Source organism: Pinus tabuliformis, chromosome Q, assembly GCF_031772625.1.
Source record: "Pinus tabuliformis cultivar Carrire ecotype Pingquan chromosome Q, CPIR1, whole genome shotgun sequence".
NCBI classification, from domain to species: domain Eukaryota; kingdom Viridiplantae; phylum Streptophyta; class Pinopsida; order Pinales; family Pinaceae; genus Pinus; species Pinus tabuliformis.
Window position 1 is genome coordinate 499,413,613 of NC_142296.1, and position 9,347 is coordinate 499,422,959.

Genomic DNA, 9,347 nt, shown 5'->3' on the forward strand with positions numbered 1-9,347 from the left:
AGTAGCACATAGGTGTGAACCTTATGATTCAGCCCTTATGCTACAGGTGGTATTGGTGATCATTAACATGATAAATAGCTTGTCAAACCTGTTGGTATGGAATGTCTAGTAACAAATTGGTACAATCAAGAGAAGAAACATCACATATCGCAGTGTCTCGAAAAGGGCCAATAGCAAAGTTGATAGCACAACGTTGAGAGATAGTAAGAGGAGGGTCTTCCTTTTGGACCCAACCGAGCTGATATGAGTTTGGGTGTGTAGTGGTGGGAAGACTAAAGCATTGGACCAAGTTGTATGTGTTAAAGTTTGTAGCTCGAGGAAGTAATTCTGTAGAGGCCTTGTATCTAGGCATGCAAAAGTCGTCCACATTTTACCTTAGAATATTTTTTGATGTAACTTAGCCAAAGTTAAACTTAGGAAAAGCACATAATTATATGTTGGTTTATTGAGCTAAAATAAAAACTTAGGTAAAGTAAATTATTTACTTTAGTGATTAAGTTTTAATCTTAGTCATTGATCTTGAGGTGAGATCTAATCCGGGTCATCCATCACTTTGAGATTAGGGTTTTGGATCAATGTAAAGTTATAAAGGTGAGGATAAGGTGAGGAGAAGACATAATAGCAGCACAAGATTGAGAGGGGATTCTTAATGAGTGTGTGCTAGGTTTGAGAGAGTGCAGTGAGGCTGGTGATCAATTTTGTATTTTCTCAATTTGGCCATTACCCCTAGTACGGGGGCCCAAGTAAATTATGTGATTAATTTATTAATGAAAAATTGTTGATTGGGTAGAAATTTGTTTGTGTGTATGTGATCCAAATCGACGTTTTTTATTCTTATGCTATATTTTTTGTGTTAGGAATCTGGTTGTGTATTCATTTAGTTAATAATTGTTGGGAACCAAATATTGCGTCTTGGGTTCTGAAAAGTATAACATGGTATCAGAGCACCAACTTTGAATTTATTTCAGAATTACAAATGACCGGGTTTGTGTTGGATTGCCACAGCCAAGTTCGTTGGGATCATCCAAACATAAAATTTTCTAAAGGCAGTGAGGGTTTTTTTTGGGCCGAGGAATTTTTTTTACAGGGAATTTTTTTTAATGAGTGAAGTTAAAAAAAATCGTAATAAAAGCAAGAAGGAAAGTAGGCTCATTTAAAAAAAAGAAAAAAAAGAAAAGAAGGGCATGGGAGCCCATGCTGGCTAGCTAGGAACCCGACCCAGCCAACCATTGGCCAGGCCAACAACCCACCAATCATCAAGCTAGCCATTTCCAGAGCATCTAGCAGACCCATTGATGGCACAACAAATGGACCAAGGAGAAGAACATGACCCGTTGACCAACAAAGGTAAATTGGTCGCAGGGGAGAAAACAAGTTCTATTTTTGTCATCACAGACAGTGGACCATAGGGAGGAGCTTAGGGTGGTGGTAGAACCTGATAGTGGACCAACTAGCAGACAAGCAGAGGACTGCTCGCAAAGGTCAAGTCGAGAACACAAATAGTGAACCATAGTAGATCTGGTGTGCGTAAAGAGGACTTGGTCAGGGAAATGCCAGGGATTGTGAGTGCATACAACTAGCCCCAGTCAACAACAATTGAGCTTGATAACTTCCCGGAGGAACTGCTCGATAGAAGATACTATAAGAGACAACGTACAGAGGAGCAGCATAGTGGCCGACTACCAGTAGACTAGGACATGGCCACGACGACACAGTTTGCAAGTGATCAATGAGAATAGCAACAAGCCAATTGTGAGTCGTCAACATCTTTTTTTCATGGATTCAGTCGATTTGGTGGCCAAGGAGAGCTAAAAATGAGCAGAGGGTCACACAATTAAAATTTGAAATTAAAAAAATCATTGTTGCACTTATGAATTGTGTGGGAAATAGTCTCGGGAAGCAGGCAACGAGCCTAGGAAGCGTGCAGAGGGTGAAAAGTTAATTGTTGGTAAGTTTGACGGAGATGACTATTGGTCTACATTATGAGGACAGGTTGGGTGGGGCAAGAAATTTTAGTCCCTAGAAGGAGAAGATTGTTTTATTATTTGAAGAGCAAGAGTTGTGGGACATTGTGGACAAGGTTATCCCAATTCCTACATATCCTACCCAGCTGGTTGAGTTTAATAAGTTGAATGTGAAGATCAAGAGAATAATCCTAGACTTCACTATAGACCATGTTATATCTCATGTGACAGGGAAAAAGTATGCCCTTGAGATGTGGGTATCCTTAACCAAGTTGTACCAGAGTACAAACCAAAACAGAAAAATGGTGTTGAAGGAGAAACTAAGAAACACCAAGATGTACGAAATTGACACAGTTGCATCATACCTAACCAAGATCACTCAGATTAGAGATGACTTGGAAGCAGTGGGGGAAATTATTCCTAGTGAATAGTTAATCAGATGAGCCTTGAGTGGATTTCCTCCAAAATTGGATGCCTTTGTTGATGGGACCGTGACACGGAAACATTTGTCCACTTGGGATAGATTGTGGGATGATTTTGTAAAGGAAGAGACAACAAGACATTCCAAAATTGCATGCCAACATGATGGAAAGGATGATGATGAGAATTTTTCTCTTGATGTAAAGAGCAAAGGTAAAGGGAAGTGGTGGATTTTCTTCTATGAAGTACATTATCAAAAGTGGAGTGTTTTGTGTGTCATGAGATTGGTCACTATGCAAGCCAGTGTCCATACGAGAATAAGAAGAAGGAGGAGGAGGATCAGGTGGCTGCATCAGCATCAACTCATATTGATGACTTCACGAAGAAATTTGAGAAAGAATTCTATCTAGTTTCATGTATTTCTGACGGTAGTGTTGTGTATGAGGACAGTGGGTTATGGCTAGTAAACATAGAGCGCCCAGTCAGATGACGTTGATGAGGTCGGTGTTCAATAGTATTTTGGAGATAGGCTCAAATTGTAGTGTGTTTAGTGGGACTAGTACCATGCATGTAGTGAAGCGGGTTGGATGTGTCAAATGCCAACTAGAGTCAGGAGGATTTATGGAGATGACAGGAATGTTGTTTGTTCTAGGGTTTATGTCGCACATGGTCTCAGTCTCATCCTTGGCGGATTTTGGATATAAATTTTTGTTCCGGGATGGATAAGTGCTTCTATATTCAAAGGGAGCGACCTTGGATGTAGTTGTAACACTTGGCATCAAACAAGGGCGGTCATACATGTTGTTGGGAAAACCTATGGGTATATTCAATGGGATATTGAATACAGTAACAATGTCAGTTACTAAGAGGAAGTAGGTGTTGAGGAAGAGTGATTCTTCAGGTACTATCAAGAACCTTAGTTGTTATGATATGACATTGATGGATACTCAAGAGCAAGATCCTCGAAGCATGGCTAGGTGTGACAGGTTCTCAGCTCAGGTTCCAACTCAGGTAAAAGGACAGGTTTCAAAGTTAGAGGGAGTAGCTATAGATATTGAGATGCGCTTAGAGATAGATCCAGGTGGAGGAGATTTTGTTGGAAATACTCAGAGGGGAGGTGAATCAATATTTCTAGCAATTAGCACTTTATTAATATTTTTAGAGCATTAGTTCATCTTTAGTTATTATTATTGTTCTTCTTCAGATAATCATAAAAAAAAATCAACAATAGACAACACCATATAACAATATAGAAAGGTGAAATAGAGGACACATAGATTTTTAAGTGGAAAACCCCCTCCGAGTCAAAAACCATCGAACGCTTATTTAGTAATTGTCTTCTCCTCTTATTTAAATGAAAAGTAATTACATAAAATTTTCAGCCACAACTGAAGGAGGTTCCAACCCCCTAATTCACAGGCTACAACTTGTAGGATGCTTCGAAACCTGAATAACTTGATGCAATTGGAAGGATACCCTAATGTCGTGTGAGTCAGAGCACAACCTGATGAGTTCCCAAACAATCTGCTTACCAGCTATTGTTGGAAGGATGCTTCATTGCCCTGTAGTTTATCAGCCCTAACTGAAAGGACGCCATAATGTCCTATGCAAGCTAGGACCTGCCCTAGCACAACCCTATCGCCCCGAAATGTTCTTAGGCCACAACCTGAAGGTGACTACAATCACCCTCCTTGCACCACCCTACCACCCTAATCAACATGCAGACCACATTTCATAATTTTTATACTAGATGTCATTGTTCTCTAAATCAATAAAAGAATGTTGTATAGAAGATAACGTTGTATTGCTCAATATGAGTATCTTGCACAATACTTCTATAACTAATCACTACACATCGCTATTACAAATGATCACTGTTAATGCACTGTCCTGATATCACTTACCAATGCACATTACTGACCATTGCATATCATTGACCATTTCATATTACTAACCATTGCCGAAGTTGTACCAAACTAATCAATCTGCAATGCTCATTGTACCACATTGCTTAGGTAAATTTAAGTCAACACATCACGTTGTACTACAGTGTTCAAAACCACATGTACATTTGCAAGCGTTGAACCCAAATGTATAATAATGACACAATCGAAGATACCTTGGGTCATCCCTATGACTTGTTGCCAATGCTCTCAAACACTGCCTACGAAGAGCTATCAGCATATGTCTTTCATTGTTGATCACTAGTCATATACTATTATCCATATTCAAATTAAGCTGTACAAAAATATGATATTTCCCTCAAAGACTTGCTAACATGTAAGGTCATGGTTATGTCACTAAGTTATGTTACGTCAACTGTCATGTCAAATCAATTATCATATCTAGTCAATGTTGATATGTCAATTTACTATCATATATATGAATCAATATATCATTTCAATGTGTCACAACTAATTCAAATCACTGATATGTCAGAATGACATAATATTTAATTGAATTCAATTAGATTTATTGCTCAGAATCCCTATCTGGGGTCATTGTATAATACCACAGGTTACATAATTTTTGTCATGTTATCATTGTAAGTACTCATTTTTAGAGTCATATCAAAATTCAATTCTTTGTCAAGTTAAGGTCAACTCACAGTTATCAAATGTATTAATCTTAGTTCATTGATTGATATTTGTGTTAAGCCTATGTCGAAGTGTCAAGTCTTTTACCAAATTAAATCACCCATCAAATGCTAAAGTATTGTAAGTCACGGTTATAGTTGCTCCAGTCAATAGATTTAGTTACATCAAGGAGTATAATCAAGTCAAATCAAGTATATTGTTTAGGTGTTAAGTCAAGTTTCATATCTGAGTGTCAAGTTATTATTAGTAAACTTCATCATATACCTAGCTATTGCATCCAAGTCACTATTCACTCTAGTTGTCACAACACCATTCATCATGATATTGTCATCTCTTTCACTACAGCGAGATTGATTCACTTAAGATAGTCACAAGGATGTGTCACTTAGACACCTTCCAAGTGTCATATCTATCTTACAATCCAAGGTCAATTTATTGTCAAATATGTCAAGGTCATTCTTCAATATTATTCAAATTTTGTTTATATGTCAAGTCTTATGTTCCTTTTCTAGTCAAAGATCAAAAACTCCAATAGATTTGTCTTACTTTTACAGTAGGACAATCACAGGCAACTCAAGTCCTTCAATCCTTTCACAGTCATCTTATGTATATGACTTCTGATTCATGTTTAGCTTTCTTGGATAGCTAATTTAAGTTAAAACAAGTTGGCATACATTATCAATTCTATCTTAAGGAGACTATCACATCAAGCCATGTCAAGTCACAGTTAATTTTAACTTTCAAATATGTGTGTTACTAAGTATTGTCATTGTTATATCATTTATTGTTGTCAAACTTATTTATTATGTATGGAATTCAATCATTGGACACATTTGATCCTTGAAGCTCACTAATACACAATGATATTAAAGTGAGAATTGTTGTCATATATTGACAACCATGGGTGAACAAAGTTCCATTTACTGCCAAAACCAAACCAAAAAATTGGTTCTAGAATAAACTTAAAATAAAACCAACCTAAACCAATTCAACAGACCTACTACACCAAGAATGGACCATAAGACAGACTAATCCACAACTGACATGAAGAAGTTATGTTCTAATATTCTCAGGTCTGAATTAATCGACCAAGACCATAAGTTTTAAGCTCTGGTCATGCTGAATTTGTAAACAAGTTACAAGTCTGAAATAATTAAGAACCATAGACAGCCTTAGCCTACCCTTTATATGACTCGGCTTCCAAAGAGACCATGCACACAATTTGCCTTAAGGATTGAACTCCTAAAAAAAAATTCATTGTCTTAGAATCAAAGCCCGCGTCCAAATTTTTAGATTGATTGTATAGGTTTAAAAATATGAGAGGGATGAAATGGTCTGTGCAAAGAAATAGTTACAAACTCAATTAAAAGTTAATCTTGCCTTTGGGATTTCGCTCTCTTTGTGTAGTAGAAGAACCTTCAATAAGAAATCAAGAAGCTAACCCTAACTTTCTCCCTGTCCTTGTACCTCAGAAAGTTTGTACAGTTTATTTTCCTCAAATGTGCACATATCGGCTGAAGATTTCAGAAGTGGATATGACTTATGTTTGTTATATTTGGCTAGGTCCATTTTTATAGTGTTTTTTTAGGATTAGAGAGGGCTTCAAAGTGTTATGTGTTAGAGGAGCTTCATGAAATTTAGGCCATATTGTATTAAAATATTCAAGTATATCATTGTAAACTAAGTTAGGAGGACCACATCGATAGACTTAAGTTTCGGCTTAGGTAGATTAGTATATGAATGCTTTTATAAATTAGAGAAGGGTTTTCTAAGTGAACGTTGGATGAGAATAGGAGTTTAATTTGAGAGTTGACTAACAAATATTCATCATTTATTAATTTACTTATGTCTAAAGTAAGGATGCCATTAGCATTATGGAGGAGAGATAAGGGTTATTAATTAATGAAGGACTCTTCTTGTGAGCACAAAATGGTTTGGTATCCATCCTTAAAATCATTTCTCCATGAGAGATTATGTGGAATCCTTATACTTTATTTGTATGCCCATAAACAATCAAATATGCCAAGTCACCACTCCTTGGGGTTTTAGCCCACAAACTAGGGTTTTTTACCTTCAAACTCAATTATATCTTAAACTAGGAGGACGTATGTGGGGTACAACATACCACCGGAAAGATATCGACGAGGATAATCCAATGATGTGGATAACCAACTCAAAATCAATATTTTGACCCTTTAAAATCCCTCGACAAATTCATAGTACATCCTCAGTCCAGGGAACCTAAACCCTAGGACTTCGGTTTTCAACCACCCAACAGTGTGGCCAACTGGAAGTAATATGAAAATTAATAAGAAGAATTCATTATTCATTTGACACCAATTATTGGTGCTTCTATTCAAAGTCAAACCAGTCAAACCCTAGGGTTGACATCAATGATAACACCATCCAACAATCTCCCTCTTTTTCATTGATGGCAACACACATACTCCTTTTGCGAGTACAATTCCCATTGACTTCATGCTTCCATATCCTTCTCATAATTTCAATCTTCTTTTCATTCTTTCTCTCCCCCTTTGACATCAATGCAGACAATTATGGTACTTGTCAAATACTACACAATCTCTAGCCATATATCCATAGTTAGTACATAAAAAGAAATAACCATTAAATGAATATACATACCTAGATTATTCATTTGGAGGTGGTGGTCCTTGATAATTGTACTTTTCAACAACTTTACAATCCCTAGCCATATGTCTAAATTTAGTACATGAAAAACAATAACCATTAAATGGACGAAAGTGCCTGGATGATTTTATATACTCATTCTTCTTCAAAGGAAGTGTCGTAGTCTTTTGTTGTCCTTTGTCCTTGACTTCTTTGGCATCATTCTTCGATGTTGCAACTTTATTCTTTGGTTTATTACTTTGATCAATCTTATTTTGTAAATATGTGGAGATTTTACCTTAATCAACTGGATCCTTACCTGCTCTTTTTGCCAATTCTTTGTTTGTCTTGTCCATAGTCTGCAACTGTTCTTTTTGCAATTCCTTGAACTTGTTATCTTCATTAAGGGTTGTGTCAAATTATTTATTTTGAGAAAGTTCTTCTTGAAACCAAATTTTCAAGGTTTGTCTTATTCTTTCTTCTTCGTCTATTTGTAGCTTTAAAAGGGTAGCCTTTTATGCTTCTCTATTGAGGACTTGTATCTATTCTTTCTGTTTCTCATTTTCTTTCCTGAGCTTGTCTGTTTCTGCAATAGTTATATCTAGTTCCTTTTTCTCTTGATCAACTTTAAATACGTACATTTTACCAAATTCCTTTAATCTACTTTCCAAATATTTCTCTTTATTCTCAGCTTCCTACATAGAGTTTCAATAGAGCAACTTCTTCTTTTAGTGTGTGATTCTCTAACTTTTCAACTTTTTCGGCTTCTTCTAACTAGATTCTAAGATTGGTGATAACTTCCTCAGATTATGTATTCTTCTTATTAAGTCTTCTGACATGTCCTTTTGTTGTCTTCAATTCTTCTTCCAGAAATTTAGCCCTTTTGTTTTCACCCTTGAGTTCCTTTATAACCCTCACAACTTCATTTTGAAATTTGATTTCACTCATTTCTTCAACTTCTTCACTATCATCATTGTTTGATTCCTTCATATCATGATCCACATTATTATCAACATCTATATTTTGACCTACATGCTTCCTTGAGTAGAGATTGTGGAGCTTTACCCAAAGAATTTTGGTTCTTGAGTATTGACCAACTTTTGCTTTTGCAGGATCTTGCAGAACATTAAAAATGGAAATCGTGGCTTTTGTATTGTACCTTTTATCTTTGTCAGTAAATGTGTCTCTAGAAACAATAGATTACCATACATCATGAGCTTGTAAATGTACTTCCATTATATATTCCCATATCTAATAATTATCTTCATTAAATTTGGGAGTTGGTGTACAATACTAATTTTCTTCAAATTTGGAGACTGTTGCAGTATCTAAAACTTCCTTTGAATGCTTGGTGGATTTACTCCTTGATTTTCCCATCTATGTATTTAGAGATATTTCTTACAACTGTTAAGTTGCTACTGAAGGAACCCGCTTTGATACTAATTGTTGGAAATAATGGGAGGGGGTTGAATCAATATTTCTAGCAATTATCACTTTATTAATATTTTTCAGAGCATTAGTTAATCTGCAGTTATTATTATTGTTTTTCTTTAAATAATCATAAACAATAATCAACAGTAGACAACACCATACAATAATGGAGAAAGATAAAATAGAGAACACAGAGATTTTTAGGTGGAAAACCCCCTCCTGGCCAAAAGCCACTGAATGCTTCTTTAATAATTGTCTTCTCCTCTTGTTTAAAACAAAAGTAATTACATAAAATTTTCATCCACAA